At 46.8% G+C, this 18,127-nt stretch overlaps 1 pseudogene; it reads left to right on the top strand.

Annotated features, from left to right (window-relative positions):
- The first annotated feature begins 6,439 nt into the window (after nucleotides 1-6,439).
- On the top strand, nucleotides 6,440-17,437 carry LOC143817595 (serine/arginine-rich splicing factor 9 pseudogene; annotated as a pseudogene).
- The last annotated feature ends 690 nt before the right edge of the window (nucleotides 17,438-18,127 follow it).

Here is an 18,127-nt window from a genome sequence, read left to right as displayed (position 1 = left end):
TAACGTTGTTACCTATGACTGTTGTGTTTGAAACTGTTAAACTGTAAAGCGCTGCGGAATATGTTGGCGCTATATAAATAAAGATTATTATTATTATTATTATTATATATTGTATATAGTGTGTATAATAGAGGGTCTTAGTTAGGTTGGGTGGGGGGATTGGGGGGTTTCAACGGCGGTGATAAGAGACTGATCTGGCCTGGCCCAGGCCCCGCCTGGGGAAAAACTTTGGGGCCTGATCCTAGCTCGGATAATTCCTGAACTTTGTGGCCAGAGCTGGATCAGGGGTGGCGGGATAGTTAGAGTAGGTGTGTGTGTGTATATATTAAAAAAGGAAAAAAAAATAATTAAAAATAAATAAATAAATAAAAATAAAAATGTTAATCTTGTACACTGTATTGTATTTAGGTTTGTTGTGGGGTGAATGTGGTGGTGTAAGGGGGTGGCTGTAAGGTAAGGCAGTGGGACCGGTAGGGTTGTGTTGTGTTTGCGGTGTTGTATAGTGTTCGGTTTAGTATAATGTGTTTATAGTGTATATATTGTATATAATATTGTATATAGGACGGTGTGAATGTAGTTGGGGTTGTATATAGTAGTATGAATGAAGCTGGGCCGGGGGTCTTACATGATTTTATACTATTTATTATTTAGTATTTTATGGGGGTATTCATGTAGTTATGGGTGTTTTGTTTTTTGCCTTTTAGTTTTGCTTATTTTATTTGATTTTTTTTTTCTTGTCCCTGATTTGTAGGTCATGAACTTTCTCCATTTTGTTTCCATTTCTGGTTTTATTTCTTTATGATTTGTGTCGTTTTTTTTGTCGTCTGATTGGAGTTTTGTTCTTATGTTTTTTTTCTGTTGTGTTATATTTTGTAATGTATCGTAGTTGTGTCACGTGAAGTATTTTTATGTACAGTAATATAAAATACCTACAATCTATTACTCCCTGTTATCAGCTATCAGTATTGCGTCTGCTGTTGATTATGAAGGGGCAGTGGTATTTATAAGTTTGTGAACCCCTCAGAAAGTGGGATTTCATAAATTGGACATAAAACGTCCTGAGATTTTCGCCAAGGAGGATCAGACATGATAGGACGATTCTTCCCTTCCGGAATCTGAGATTCGTTATTTTGTATCAGTGATCCCATTGTGACATCTCAGGCTCTGGCTCCCTCTTCTGGCCATTGATGGTACTTTACAATGACTGAGCATTGTGGAGGTGGTCTCCTCATACGACCCTCAGACTCCCCTATGGGATATACAGACGCCATCTTCTCCGTCCTGTCCTGGTCTCGGTCATGGACTTTAGGTCTCCTGAATCTTGGTGACACTGGGCCATGTGAGTGGTGTCGTCCCTCGATGGCTGCTATTGAGCTGCTGCTGTCACGTTTTTCAGCGGATCCTCGGGAGTCCCGGTGAGGAGTGAATGCTGACGTCCATTAACGGGATCGGAGCCGGTACAGGAGGCGAGAGTATGCAGATGCTCTTCTACACAGTATTTCAGAAGGGGCTTCCAGAGCAGTGGACGACCCCTTTAAAGAGAAGCTGTCCGGCCCCCTGCCCTTCTTCCCGGCTGCACTCCTGCCCGACCGCCTACGGGAATGTTCCAGGAAAGCCTTGATATTGTTCCCCTCCCTATATTAATGAGGGCTTAGACTTGTCATTGGGGCGTCAGTGTCCCCACACTGGTCGGCCTTCTGTCCATGTTATCACGCCTGTGGGTGGTAATGATGGTGTCTCATGCAAATTACATTATCATACCCACAGGGGCGTGATAACATGGACAGAGGGCAGCGATCATTCCTTCCCATCATGCACGCTGCACCCCATTATTACTGTACACGGGTGTCACCTCTTACCTTTATTTGGGGAATCTCATGCTCCCGACAGTCAGGATCCCAGATTACTGCATTCTACTTTGATTCATTCATTTAACGTTCATTGTGAAATTATTTCTCACTATGCAGTAATTGCTTCACTGCCGACACCACCTGGACAGTTTGTATCCACTTCTAGATATCTAATCTGCTTCCTCTTGTGCTCACTACATCATCACTTATTGTCAGCATTTGTCCTTTTTGGGTCCTGACCTTTATGACTTGTCCTGTAACGACACCGTCACAATCGTCCTACGACCCCCACAGCCCACATTACCATCCTCGTCGTCCTACGACCCTCACAGCCCGCGGCACCACCCTCATCGTCCCGCGACACTCACAGCCTATGGCACCATCCTCGTCGTCCCGCAACGCTCACAGCCCGTGGCACCACCCTCGTCGTCCAAAGACGTTCACAGCCCGTGGCACCGCCCTCGTCGTCCCGCAACGCTCACAGCCCGTGGCACCGCCCTCGTCGTCCAAAGACGTTCACAGCCCGTGGCACCCCCCTCGTCGTCCCACAACGCTCACAGCCCGTGGCACCGCCCTCGTCGTCCCGTGACATTCAAAGCCCGTGGAAACGCCCTCGTTGTCCAAAGACATTCACAGCCCACGGCACAGTCACCATTGTCTTGCGACTCTCGCAGCCCATGACAAGGTCTTCATTGTCCTGCAGTGCTCACACCCCGCGTCACCGTCATCGTCTTGCGACACTCACACCCTGCGTCACCGTCCCGCGACGATCACACCCCGCGTCACCATCGTCCTGCGACGCTCACACCCCATGTCACCATCATCCTACGACGATCACACCCCGCGTCACCATCGTCCTGCGACGCTCACACCCCATGTCACCATCATCCTACGACGCTCACACCCCGCGTCACCATCGTCCCGCGCAGCTCGCACCCCACATCACCATTGTCCTGCGACGCTCACACCCCACGTCACCATCATCCTACGATGCTCACACCCCAGGTCACTGTCATCCTACGATGCTCACACCCCACGTCACCATCATCCTACGATGCTCACACCCCAGGTCACCGTCGACCTGCGACGGTCACACCCCACATCACCATCGCCCGACAGCAGGACGCAGGGTGATAAACGCTTAGAAAGCCTCGTCCTGTGAGCGACGGCCGCCGTGTCAGATGTTGGGGGATTTATGCTGCAATTCAGGGTCTTTCTACACAAGCATGATGTCTCATTTATACCAAAAACCTCCATTCTGACCTTCTCTGTCCACAGAACGTTCTCCCCGGACACAAAAACAGAAAAAACAGAGGAAGTCGGAGGAATTATCTAAAGTAGTGAATTATTTGGCTGCTTTTCTCGTTTCTTGAAATATTAGTAGGAAAAATGGACACAAAGAATCCAGAAGTAACGAGCAACAAATACAAGAGAAAGGATTAATCAGTATGAAGCGTATTATTGAAGAAAGTACCCGCAACTCCCCAAACATGAACTGCCTGGCTGGAAAAATGTGAGCACAAATTACACATAAACATCAGCGGCTCACGGAGTCTTGATCTTCTACTAACATTGTCCCAGCATCTCTACTGTCTTGCGCAGATGATCTTCAGAAAGCTGTAGCCGGCCAGCGATGTTGTTCCTGCAGAGCGGTGACTTTTTCCTTGCAGTTCTGTCATTCACCATTGTTTTTCACTGTCCTCCTGATCTAGTGTCAGAGGCCTTTAGTTGCTTAGAAGTGACCTTGGGTTCTTTTGTGACCTTGCACCCTATTGTACGCACTGCATGTGTAGTGATCACTGCTGGTCACACTCCTGGGGGGGTAAAGGTACCGTCACACTCAGCGACGCTGCAGCGATATAGACAACGAGCCGATCGCTGGAGCATCGCTGTTTAGGTCGCTGTAGAGACGTCAAACACAGCAGCTCCAGAACGATGCAGGAGCGATCCAGTGACGTAACGGCGACTCACTTATCGTTATCTCAGGTCGTTAGCTCCATGTAAAACATTGCTGGCATCGTTGCTTTTGCTGTCAAACACGACGATACACGCCGACCTGACGACCAAATAAAGTTCTGGACTTCTAGCTCCGACCAGCGATATCACAGCCGGATCCAGATGGCTGCTGCGTGTCAAACACAACGAGAACGCTATCCAGGATGCTGCAACGTCACGGATCGTTGTCGTTCTCGTTGTAAAGTTGCTGAGTGTGAAGCTACCTTTAGTATGGTCTTGAATTTCCTCCATGTGAAACACAATCTGTCTGACTGTAGATTAGTAGAGTCCACACTTCAAATCTTCTGAGCTTCTCAGTAATCCCCTTTGTTCCTGTCATGTTAAGCTGGAGTCACACTAAACGACTTACCAACGATCACGACCAGCGATACGACCTGGCCGTGATCGTTGGTAAGTCGTTGTGTGGTCGCTGGGGAGCTGTCACACAGACAGCTCTCTCCAGCGACCAACGATCAGGGGAAGGACTTCAGCATCGTTGAAGACAGTTTCCCCTAAGTTCCCCTGCAGCACCCGGGTAACCAGGGTAAACATCGGGTTACTAAGTGCAGGCCGGCGCTTAGTAACCCGATATTTACCCTGGTTACCATTGTAAAAGTAAAAAAAAAAAAACACTACATACTCACATTCTGATGTCTGTCACGTCCCCCGGCGTCCACAGGGTTAAAACTGCTTTCGGCAGGAGCGCTGCTAATGCTGCGCTGCTGCCGAGAGCTTCCCTGCACTGAATGTGTCAGCGCCGGCAGTAACAGCGGTGACGTCACCGCTGTGCTCTGCTTTACGGCCGGCGCTGACACAGTCAGTGCAGGGAAGCTCTCGGCAGCAGCGCAGCATTAGCAGCACTCCTGCCGAAAGCAGTTTTAACCCTGTGGACGCCGGGGGACGTGACAGACATCAGAATGTGAGTATGTAGTGTTTTTTTAAAAAACTTTTACAATGGTAACCAGGGTAAATATTGGGTTACTAAGCGCGGCCCTGCGCTTAGTAACCCGATATTTACCCTGGTTACAAGTGAACACATCGCTGGATCGGCGTCACACACGGCGATCCAGCGATGACAGCGGGTGATCAGCGACCAAAAAATGGTCCTGATCATTCCCCAACGACCAACGATCTCCCAGCAGGGGCCTGATCGTTGGTCGCTGTCACACATAACGAGATCATTAGCGGGATCGTTGCTACATCACCAAAAGCGTGACGTTGCAACGATATCGTTAACGATATCGTTATGTGTGACTCAGCCATTACTCTTCCACAAATGTGTGAAGATCAAACTTTGATAGAAACCAGTTCTTTAAAATAGGTTGCCCATTCATACCTGATTGTCATCCCATCGATTGCAAATACCAGTCCCTAATGTCACCTTCAATGTATCTACTTATCCTGAAGATTCACATACTTTTACCTCTTACAAACATGACATACACCATTATACACCATTGTGAAGAAACCAGATTATATCTTAATTACCCAGACGACTATGTTTAGCAAACCAAGAAGAATTGAATTTTTATGTGGCTGTTGGCTTTTAGATTTAAGTGTTGATTTCTGGTGGTCAAGAAAACAGACTTTTTTTGTGTAAGCCTGTAATATTGACTTGTAAGCTGATATTTGATATAACACAGTGTGCTCTTATCCTTGATGAATAGTGAGGTTACGAATATGCTAATTATACATTGTCTAGCCCAGATAGTTTGTTGAATTTTAAAACAGGAGGAAAATCTATGCAAACAGATTACATAAACAAGGCGGTTGTAACCATTCTTCTCCTTATTGGTGAGGGTGGACTGAAGGACACTGGGTAAATCTAAAAATAGGATACGTGCCTCTTTATAAAGAGACTCAGAGACAGAGAGAGACAGCCAGAGATTCTGCTAAAACACCCAAAGGACGTACGACAGGACTGCAGCCAATTTATCATGGCTCCATCATGAGGAACATGGATCTATCATTCTACAGGAAACAACCTAGGGGTTTTTGGCCCAGGTTGCAAGGATACAGATCTGCTCCATTGACCATAGCTGAACCATGGATATGTTTGGAGAAAGCCAGGATTGGGATCCTCTGGGCTCCTGAGGTCCATGGAGATGTTCGGAAAAGCCAGATTGTGCCTCTTGTGTCAACTGGCCTTGGACCTTGTATGGACTGTCATCTTTCTACGCTTGTCGTTACCTCCTCTCTGTGTGTGTACCACAGGTGCGGTAGCAACGCTGGGAGCTCTGACATAACATCTGCCTTCATCCCGGTGGGTCAGTCGAAGAGACTCTGTAGTTTTGCACCATCTTGGGTACTGTGCTGGGACTGTTCTATGTGTTATCTGCCTGTGTTTGATAATTGCCACACTGTTTTACCCTCACCCTGCGTTGTCTGAGGAGCGTTATGCCCACATTAAAGGGAGAGCAGACGTTCGGTAGGACGATCCCTGGTCCATGCAGTTCCAGCTAGTGGACCTGGGCGCCCGCCAACCCCCTGTGTCTCCACATTTTGGTGGCAGCGGGGGGATTGTGAAGGAGAAAATGGCTAATGAAATCAATTATTAAACCTTATATAAGTCAGGTCAGATAAGGTGTAGCAAGATGGCGATTGTGTCTTTGAACGTCATGGAGGACGATGAAAACTCAGTGGAAGTGGACCCAGAGGAATTAAGCTGCTTGCCAAATCCAGGATCCAGTGGTAGTCTGGAATCCAATACCCAGTAGTCACCAGCAGCCCGAATCCAGGAGTTGTTGATTGCATTGGGACCCGGAGCCTCAAGTGAGGAGAGGGCTTGTGTTATTGAATCAGTTTTGGGAGTTCCAGTGTCGGGGTCGTAATACGACAATTACCCTTCCTTCACCAGTCATTCCAAATTAATATGTGTGCAGGGCATCTGGTACCGGATAAGAATAAATCAGACAGGTAGCTGGTTCAAACTTAGTTAATGCCCCGTGCATCCACACATGTCTGCAGCGGTCACACCAACTGGCTTTATTCTAAAATACACAATACTATATTGAGTGTTAGGGGAAGACGTGCATTAGGCGGGGTTTAAGCTAGCATCCAGTCTTTCTGATTTGTTCTGACGTCTTCTGGTGGATTCCTCCTTTTCTTCACATTCCTGAGTTTCGATTCTGAAGAAATGAATCATCCCTCCAGACACAAACCAGAAACGAAACCGAACCCTGGCGGCCATCTTTAAATACAATTACATTTGCATTAGCTAGCAGATAGGAAAAACTTATTGTTTCACAGTATAAAAGTACAAAAAGAGTATAAAGATATATATTTTCACCTTGACAATCCCCCCTAAACACTAAGTTTTTCCCTTAAAGAAAGATCCTTCGAGACTGTCCATGTGATGGGAAAAGGGGAGGTGGATTTCTTCATCCAGACACCTCAGAAACTCTCCCCTAGCGAGAGGCCTCCAGGCAGCTGAACCCTTCACTAACCTCACATGGAGTTCTCCCACTGTCCCTAAACTAAATCTCTTAGCATCATCTGAGAATGGGGGGTTCTGTCTACTCTTTTGAGGAGGAATATACTTAGGGATCTCCCCTGGATCAGTACCATCGTACTCTGGTGGGTCTACTTCTTGATTGAGGAAGGTGCCAGTCGGAGTTGCTTTGGCAATAACCTTTTTGTACAAAGAATAACACAACAGAAAATTATTGATTCAACTATAAGGAGGGCAATCAGTACTAAACAAACTTATTGAAGGAATCTCTTGATCCCACCTAACCAACTGGAGAAGAAAGATGTGTCTGCTCCAGCATACATGACACGTCGTCTTATTGTCCTAATTTGTTCAACTTCTTTAGAAACCTTCAGGTCTTTCGGATCTACATTTTGCCATTCAGGTCTGGCTGTCTATATTTCGTCTCGTATGTCTTTAGTCATACCGTCAATGAATGTATTTACCAATACTCTAACATCAAGTGGGTTTATGGGACTGTTTTCCATGTCTTCCCATTTCAGCTGTAACCGTCCAACGTATAGCTCTACACTCTCTCCTTTGTCACATCTGTAGAAAATCTTAATTTGCGTCCTAGCACGTCACCTGTTTTCGTGCTCACTAACTACCTAGGCCTGCCTAGGTGCACTTATACGTCCATCATATGGTCATTATTTGTCTGTAGAATGAGAAAGGTTGGTTCTCAGGGTCAGCCAATAGTTTTTGCATAGCTAGCTAGTCAGAGGGCCTCCAGGGATAATATTCCTGTATCTGTCTTACCCTACCTGATGTGGTTGGTTCTCTGGTGGTGGGGGCGACATGACATGCTGGTCTACAGCTCCTTCCCAAAAGGATTACTGTCAGCCTACTCCTAAAAGTTAATGTCCCCACTATCCACCAACCACAATCCTGTGTCAGCTTCTTATATCACTACATGTGATCTTGTCTGGACAGGATTCAGTGTAATTCTCTTAGGTCGGGTTGCAGCACGGGTCATACAAGTGTTAGGGCCCAAGTCCTCAACTATATCCTGAAAGGCATCACAGCTATAATTGACAAATCTTCGTTCTCTGTAATATATGTAATTGATTCATTCAACATTTTTATTAATCTGCACCTGTGGGATTATAGAAGCAATGCCGGCATAAATCTGGTTCTGGGCTTTAAACTGGTCAGGCACCCCCCTTGGCACTCCAATGGCATCGATATATACTAGTGGATCTTCTTCATAACTCATGTGGAGCTGATCAAAACTTCTCCTCTTTCTGGTAGGTTCATCAGGTATCTTTGGTGTACATATATTGTGTATGTTTAATTAGCAAATCAGTATCTAGAGAACTGTTCTCTTTGCAGTAACCTGTCTCAGAGATTTCTACTGGTGTACCTGTGGTGTCTTGGGAATTATAGCAGGTGTAATTGTCAGCTAATACGGTTACTTCTTCTGGGACCTTTAGTCTAGGTTCCTTATGAATTGGTAGGACATAATCTGGGCAATCAGTGGGCTTCAGACCTTTCAAACGATTCATGACACAGGCAGTGGTGTTGTCATCAGGGAAAAGCAGTGCATGTGTGTATAGGTGTGTATTCGCAGCAGCACAAGCAATACATCCTACAGAGATATTCTGGACTCTTACATTGTATCTCACCCATTCTAACCATAGGTTTTTCCTTGGGGCTGTTTGTGTTTCTATGGAGAAAACCTCTTGCCAACTGAGACCTGGAATGGGGATCACTTCATTAACTACATTTTGCAAACGCTCACCTGGGTCTAAATTCCCATGGTATCCACTACTAAATACATAATTATAATATCTTCCCAGTACAAACGTCTGCAGGTCAGCAGATTGGGCGTTCTCCAGATTCAGGAGGAGGGGGTGACAACTTTTACCCCATTTACAGCCCCTAAGTGGTTGCAGAAGGGCTGTTAGATGCATTCTCCCACGAAGACTCCTACCCGTCCCATGCTTGGGAACATGGCTTCACTAGATTTATATCCCCAATCATCTCCCGTATTCCAGGCAGCATCTGCCCAATAATAACAGTTATTGTTGTCATTTCTGGTAACACACATATAAAACTGGATGATTCCCTCTACTATCCGTTCAGTCTCAGGGCACTTGACTACATCACAGAAATCAAATCGCCAGATATTTGCCGGGGCTGTCCGGTTTCCCCAGAGAATAGTGGGGCCAGAATTCTTATATTTACAATAGGGGCCGAAGAGGTAGGGGCGAGGACAGCCCTCAGTCCCAAGGTCAAAAACAACAGCAACATTTCCCTTCAGTCACTACTGTGACTAAACACTGGTTCGGTCTCTTTTGCAGTGTGAGGCGTGGATCCAGGTGCTCTTTCCTTCAAGTTTTACTGCAGTGGGGGTGACCGGGATCACCGTGTGAGGTCCTTCAAATCTCGGCTGGAGACAATCTCTGCGCACAAACTTTTTCACATACACCAGGTCTCCTGGCACAAAGGGATGGTGTCCAGGAACCTTGTCTGGGTCTGGAAGAGAACTGAAGACAGTTAAATGCACTCTGGCAAGGTGTCCATGTAAGGCCTGCACATAGCTAGTCAAGTCCTGGTACTTGAGCTGCAACTGTTGTGGAAAGAAACATTCAAGATTGGGGCCCCTGCCAAACAGAATCTCATATGGTGACAGTCCTGTCTTCCTGTTTGGGGTATATCTTACTGAAAACAAAGCTAGAGGAAGACATTCTGTCCATGGTTTACCAGTCTCTGTCATTGCCCTCTGGATTTTAAGCTTAAGAGTTCCATTTAGTCTCTCCACTTTTCCACTGCTCTGCGGATGGAGTATGCAATGCTTGACTTACCCCCAGTGCTGCCATTACCTCTGACATGATCTCTCCAGTAAAATGGGAACTCCGATCGCTTTCAATGACTTCAGGAACTCCATACCTGCATATGATCTCAGCCATCAGTTTCTTCGCCGTTGTCTTAGCCGTAGCTTTGGCAACTGGGTAGGCTTCTGGCCAACCTGAAAATAAATCAATGCAGACCAACACATACTCATACGTCCCTACCCTGGGTAACTGAATATAATCATTCTGCAGTCTCTGGAATTGGTTAAAGGGCCGGGGAGTGTGTTTGGATGGAGTTTTCACTGTCCTACTCTGATTATGTGTGGCACATATCATGCAGCTCTGTACCTGCCTTTCTGCGCAGGTGGAAAACCCGGAGGCAATCCATTGTTTCTGTAGGGTGTCACATATGGCCGTCTTCGAGTGGTGCACATTCCCGTGCAGAACCTGTGCCATCATTGGGTACAGTACCTGTGGTAGGCAGACCTTTTCACCCCTCCCCCATAGTCCGGTAACGGTATCAGAGCAAGCCCCTATCCTTTGCCACCTATCTTTCTCCTCCTTACTTGCCTGTTCTTGTAACCGGGCTAAGATGTCTTTCAACACAAGTGGAGATGGTGGGGTGTCTAGGTGATGTACTTGAGAGGCTACAGGAGTGCTTGCTGCTTTCTTGGCAGCCTGGTCTACCAGTGCGTTACCCTTTTGCCCGTCCATCAGTGCCTTTGGTATGTGCCTTTACCTTTATGATGCCTGCTTGGGTGGGAAGCTGTAGTGCATTCATAAGTTGCTGGACTGCCTCAGCACGTTCAAAGGGATGGCCATTTGCTGTCAGGAAAGCCCTGGCTCTCCAGATAGGCCCATAATCGTGTGCAATGCCAAAAGCATACCTGGAATCAGTGTAGATGTTTACAGTCTTACCTTCTGCTAGTTTGCATGCTTCTTGTGCAGACATATGAGCTGGCATTAACTCTGCCTTGATTACCTCATGTTCTGAGACCACAGCATATCTGGTACAGTAGCATCCTCGGTCATCTTGGTGACGGGATCCATCTACAAAAAGCTCAAAATCAGCATTAGAATAGGCACACTAGAGACCAGCCGTTTCCTGAGACATCAATTCTAGACAATCATGGGGTTTGGAAACCTAATCTTGTTCCTCTGGATCCATTCTTAAAAGAAAAAGTGTCCTTGCTCATGTCACCTACTCCTCCCCCCTTTGGATCCAGGGGAACTAGGAGAAAAGTAGCGGGGTTCAGGACAGTGCACCTTTTCAAAGTCTCATTAGTAGGCATGAGAATAGCACACCGAAGTCGCAGCTGTCCAGCCATGGACATGTGGCTAGGTTGTACTTGGTTAAAGATACTATATACATCGTGTGGGGTGTGGACCATCAGTGGGTAATCCAAAACAATCTCTGAAGACTTGTGTAGCAACAGCTGGACAGACAACACGGCCCGAACACAGAAGGGACTTCCTCTTGCCACCGTATCCAGGCGGCCGCTGTAATAAGCAACAGGTCTCTATTTGTCTCCATGAAGCTGAATCAGCACACCTGTAGCATGTCCTGCATAGGTGAGCTCTGTCTGCAAGGCAGTCTGCAATACTGTACGGCAGTGCTCGGGTGTCTTGCAATCATATACGGGGCCTGCAATGTGTAACACTATATCACAGGGCAAATTCCCTCTTTGGGTGGACATAGCGTCTCCTGGATGCAAGGGGCCATGAGCGGCAAGGTAGGCCTGACACTCTTGGACTATGACTGGGCCTCCTTTGGCATAACTGTCCACGTCAATTGTCATCCCTGTTAAATGAATGCAAACAGAACTGGCAATCTGGGTATAATGGAAAGCTGAAGAAGACATTGGCAAGATCGATAACCATGAACCAAGCGGCATCCTGAGATATCTGGGACAAAAGAGTATGCGGCTTAGGCACCACCGGAGTTTCTGGAACAGTAACTGCATTAAATGCCTGTAGATCTTGTACCAGCCGGTACACAGGGGGTTGACCGGGTGGGTTTTTTTTTTTTAACGGGAAACACGGGTGTGTTACATGGGGAAACACAGGGTATCAGGGCACCATTATCAAATAACATTTGTATTTGCCCCTTGAGACACTGCTCCTGATCATGTTTCAAAGGGTACTGATGGACTTTGGGAAAAGGAGCACCAGGTTTGAGAAACACTTTTACTGGTTCTACAGGCATTATTGGGGGAGAATCTGGGTCTATCAGGACCATCATAACCGTAGGAAAGGCAAGTAGGATACACATCTCTTTATATTCATCTGCATAGGAGTTATATAACGCAAGGACCATCTGACCATCATCTTGGAATTATATCCTGGAGCAGAACTGTAATAATAAAACTGCCCCCAGTAAATTTACCGAACATATAGAAGAGATTACGAACTGAGCAGTAACTTCAGGGAAAGGTCCCACAGGCATAGGTTTTATAAGAGTATATTTATTGGGTCTGTCATTTACTCTATTTTAAAACAAGCTCTTGATCTGAGAATTTGCATGGCGGGGCTGGGGAGATAATGAAATTCCCATACGGGGTTAAAGGCGTATTGGAATGTGAAGCTGGACTCACGTGTACAAAGGGAGGGGGCAGAAGCTGGAATCTGTTACATGGAGATAAGAAACACTGATCTCGCAGCTGCAGCGATGGGGGCCAGTGAGCGAGCAAGAATCACTACGGCTAATGATTTAACCCCTGCCTTTCTTGCTGGACTAAATTCTTTTGAAAACCTTTTACTATTTGCAATGCATCATCCGGAGTGGAAATCTCAATATCGGGTCTACTACAAAAAAGTATGAATGGGCTTTTTGTTACAGTGAGAATCCCAGATCTTCAAACACTACCATAAGACGCCCATAGAACTTCTCGGCAATCCAGGATATATTGGTGCCTTTTACCAATCTTTCAATTACTTACAAGTTTTCATCTAAGACTAGGCAGGTCTATTTCACTTTCAATTTCATACAGTACTTATTGCTGTAAACATAAATCTCTCAGTGTGTATTGTACCAAGGACATAGAAAACTTTGGAATGCAATACATGGCTTCCTGTCCCTCTAGCCCGCAGCGCCGAGGGGAAAAATTGCAAGCAAATAGCGCAGGGGCTCACTCAGCCCCTCCCATCTAGTAACGCGGAGATAAGAAAAAAATCACTGCATTCCACAGCCCTGAAGGGAGAGCAAGAGCCCAACTCCATACCCCCCTTCTCCAGCACGTAGCGCAGATAAGGAGAAAGAAGAAAAAAAACTGACAAAGAAATCTCGCAGCGATCTGCTCAGCCCCTCCCCTACAGTACACAGCACTGATACAAAGCTCCATATCTTCTACAGTCACAAATTACAGCAGTTTTCAGACCTAATTTCTACAAAACTTTTCTATAATCCTCCGTGGTCTGGGCGGAGCCCCAAGGACGGTCCGTACGCACACACAAGGCAGGTCTCCGCCCAGGTTGGATTCTGCACAACACAAACAGGACACACCTACGCTTCTGGAGATCTCTTTCCGCCGCCATTACAGGGCGGTGGCTGGGACTACATTTTCATCATCAGTGGCACGGCGGCCATTTTACAATCTGTAAGATCACAGTTCACAGGCATTTTATAACCAAACACGGGCTCTACATTATCTGATCCTCCCCTCCATCAACCTATTTTCATCCTTTGTTCTTTAAGCTTCGCGCAACTCGCAGATAAGCTTCTTGACTGTCTCTTGCCCTCCCGTGACCATTGTCTTGACTTCCACGGCATCCTCATCTAACTTGTGGGGCACGGACTTCTACTTTAAGATACGCAGCTTGGCTCACAGAATACTATGTCCTCCTGCAGTAGGCCACTAGCAGCGATCTTCAACACTGACGTTCTAAAAACACGGAGCCTCTCGCTCAACGTATAAGAAAAAGAGCCTCGCGCTCAATATTCTCTGTCCCTAACCTGAACACCAGTGATTAACAGACTATCCTGCTACGATATTCCAAACCGTTGGGAGGCGGTCTCCTAATGAGAGCCCTCCACAGAAATACAGGTGGTCCCCCTCCGGGACGTCTTAAATTACCTAGCTGGTACAATATCACAGAGGCTGCGTCTCCTATCCCTTTCTCTAAGCTGCCCCACAATCTACAACTAGCTCAATCTTTCACTCCACTTCACTACTAGACAATAGTCACGGGTAGGGTGGTTGAACGGAGTACAATGACCGGTGAGGGAGGTGTGGTGTACAGAGGTCGCACAGGATGCGACGTCTCTCAGTTGCTGGTTCAGAGCATGGCACAGGATCACGTTTGATCTCACCACTCGATCATTCACCTCCCGGACCCAAGGAGACTACAGACAAACCAATAACGGCTGAGACACTAGCAAGTGTGACATATACAGTGTACATGATCGCCACTTACCGCGTGCAGAGGGTGATCAGTCCTCGAGGTCAGCCACTACGGGTATCATCCACAGACATCCAGGCATGGGTCCAGAGGGTCTCGGATCGCTGGCCACGCCCCACGTTGGGCGCAAAAATTGTCGGGGTCGTAATACGACAATTACCCTTCCTTCACCAGTCATTCCAAATTAATATGTGTGCAGGGCATCTGGTACCGGATAAGAATAAATCAGACAGGTAGCTGGTTCAAACTTAGTTAATGCCCCGTGCATCCACACATGTCTGCAGCGGTCACACCAACTGGCTTTATTCTAAAATACACAATACTATATTGAGTGTTAGGGGAAGGCGTGCATTAGGCGGGGTTTAAGCTAGCATCCAGTCTTTCTGATTTGTTCTGACGTCTTCTGGTGGATTCCTCCTTTTCTTCACATTCCTGAGTTTCGATTCTGAAGAAATGAATCATCCCTCCAGACACAAACCAGAAACGAAACCGAACCCTGGCGGCCATCTTTAAATACAATTACATTTGCATTAGCTAGCAGATAGGAAAAACTTATTGTTTCACAGTATAAAAGTATAAAAGTACAAAAAGAGTATAAAGATATATATTTTCACCTTGACACCAGTACCCTTACCACCAACGCCGGACCCTACCTCCAGGATGTCCCATCACCAAGAAAATCATCTTCGCTACAGAAACGTGTCAGTGTTTAATGAGTCCAGATTTTGAGACTCTAATGCTGATGCACCAGGTACCCGAAGCTGACTGATGAGGACATGATTGTGTTTGAGCAACGTACGGAGAACATGGCCCCAGAAATTCAAAAGTGGGTAGCCGGCTGGAAACCCGACATCCAAGAGCAAGCAGCCCGATTGGCTCATGAGTTTACAGTCAACTGACCCCGCTGGAAACCCATTATGCCCACCGATCCCAAAAGACCCATCAACCAAAGATTTGACAGACCACCAGTCACTCAAGCAGGATTTTCCCGCTTCCCAACAGAAAATCCACCAGGACAAAGGGTTATTAATAGTGATGAGTAAGTATAATCGTTGCTCGAGATTTCCCGAGCATGCTCTGGGGGTCCTCCAAGTATTTGTAAGTGCTCGGAGATTTAGTTTTTGTTGATGCAGCTGCATGATTTACAGCTGCTAGCCAGCATAAGTACATGTGGGGGTTGCCTGGTTGCTAGGGAATCCCCACATGTACTTATGCTGGCTAACAGATGTAAATTATTCAGCTGCAGTGATGAAAACTAAATCTCCGAGCACTAAAAAATACTCGGAGGACACCTGAGCGTGCTCGGGAAATCTCGAGTAACGAGTATATTCGCTCATCACTAGTTATTAACAGTACCAGTGATTTGTCTCACCCACGGTGCTGTGATTCATGCGGGCGCCTTGGAAACGTTGCCAAAGATTGTTGCCGTGGCCCCATGCCTGGAGCCCATCTGCCGGTAAATCCAGTCAACGTCTGACAAGATGAGTCATTAGGGACTGAGGGGCACTACCCCCAGGATACACCAGCAAAGGATGAAGTGATATACCCTGTTCACACTATATGGCAGGTTGACCACCCTACACCAGCCAACCTCCATAGCCACTTCCAGCCAGTCAAGTTCAGTGATATCAAGACTCAGGGACCTCAAAACACTGGGTCTTCCATCACCCTAGCCAGCCCAGATATTGTACCACCAGAACACCATGTAGCAGGCTGCCAAGTGGCCTTCTCCAGGGCTGGGGGTCAGTGTTTGAGAAATGGGAACATTTTTGTGGGCAATTTACCAGCCAGTGTACGAGAGAAGGAGCTGGAGGAGTTGTTCCATCAGTTTGGGAGGATCTGTACCATCGAGCTAAAGAATCATGGTGGAGGCTTTGCCACACCATTCGCCTCCATCAGCTTCCAGGATCCACGTGAGGCGGAAAGCACCGTGAGTGGAAGCAGTGGATAAGAGTTCAGTTCTCATCGTTTACGTGTGGAATTTCCCAGGTCAAGCAGGAGACCAGGGGGAAGTTATCGAGGACACACTGGAGGAACGGGTCACTTTCTCAACGAACTGAGTACAGAGTTCTTATGTCAGAGCTTCCCCCTTGAGAAGTTTGCAGGATCTAAAAGATCTTATAAGAGAAGCTGGAGATGTCTGCTATGCTAATGTGCACAAGGATGGCACCGGGATTGTGGAGTTTGTTGGCCAGAACAATATGGAATATGCTTTGAGGAAACAAGATAACACAAAGTTTCCTTCTCATGAAGGTGAAACCTCTTACATTCCTGTCTCTGCTTAAAGACATGCTGATGGACTGTCCCTGATAAGTGGAGGATGATTGGAAGCCTACCATGTCTAGCTAATTAAGATGGGGGAGGTAGGTGGCGACACCGCATTTAATCTGAATTATCCAAGCATTATTTCAGTAGGCCCAGGGACATGAGCAAGAGTTCATGTGAGAATGACTGTTGGCCCTTACTGTCCCTGGATTATTGATCACTGGCTGTTATTTGTTGACTGGCTGCTGATCAGCTATTGTATCTGTCCTTGTATTGTTCTACGATCTTTGGGAAACAAAGGCACAATGTCTGAATGTTTGTTAATATGTTGATGACCCATTGTTGTTCTGCAATATGAAGGACAATCTATGCTTGTTGTTTGCACACTCCAGTAGTGAGGGATGGCCTCCTTCCACCTTCCCCCAAGCCTGTGGTGGAATGGCTGAATGAGGAGTTGTGACGTATAAAATAGGAGGATCTGCCTGTGTTCAGAGACTCAACATTACAGATCTCATGGCATCATCACTACAACTGAAGTCACAGCTGCCATTACCCGGCGAGTCAGTGGAAGGGTGAGACTCTAACTCGCACCATATTGGGGGTAATTGCAGGGACTGTTCTGTTTGCTATTGTGTGTTGTGGTTTAATAAAGCATTGCCACCCTGTTTTACCCTCACCCTGTGCTGTCTGAGCAGTGTTCTGCCTATGTTAAAGGGAGAGCGGGTGTTCGGCGGGACGATACCGGTCCATGCGGTTCTGGCTAGCAGACCTGGGGTGCTCGCCGACCCTCCCCCGGGTCTTCACAACCAACATTGAGGAAAATTCTCCAATAAGTGCAATGTGGAGGTGCAAGTTCACACCAGTAACCCATTCATGACCAATGACGTATATATTTGTCATACTCCCCCCACCTTTGAGGTAGGATCCGGCGGTGAGCCTGCATGTCTTCAGACGCATGACAGCTTGTAAGGAATCCCACCGCGCTGCCACCAATCTGTCACGGTTCATGGGAGGATACCTTTATCTTCCCCATCATGCACACGAATTTGTCACAAACCGGGGTTGTTTGGTTCCCCCTGGTTCCTTCTGAAGGGGATTTATCTATATCCCACTTCCAGTTTGGAACTTGCAGCTCTCTGGTGCCCCCTTACCCTCAGGTCAGACCAGGTACTGCACATAGAGTAATTAGTCACCAGAAAGGCTGCCTGCTATGTACTAACTAATGGGCACACTGCAGCGAGGGCGATATACTACTCCCACTCAGGCAGGAACAATAACACTGGTCAACAGCATTTTTGGTGCCAAAGATATTTCATCGAATTTGGGGTATTTTTGGGGTGCGGATTCTGAATATG

The sequence above is a fragment of the Ranitomeya variabilis genome, chromosome 3, assembly GCF_051348905.1.
Source record: "Ranitomeya variabilis isolate aRanVar5 chromosome 3, aRanVar5.hap1, whole genome shotgun sequence".
Classification (NCBI taxonomy): domain Eukaryota; kingdom Metazoa; phylum Chordata; class Amphibia; order Anura; family Dendrobatidae; genus Ranitomeya; species Ranitomeya variabilis.
The sequence above is the reverse complement of the archived record's forward strand: the minus strand, read 5'-3'. Positions and strand labels throughout refer to the sequence as shown.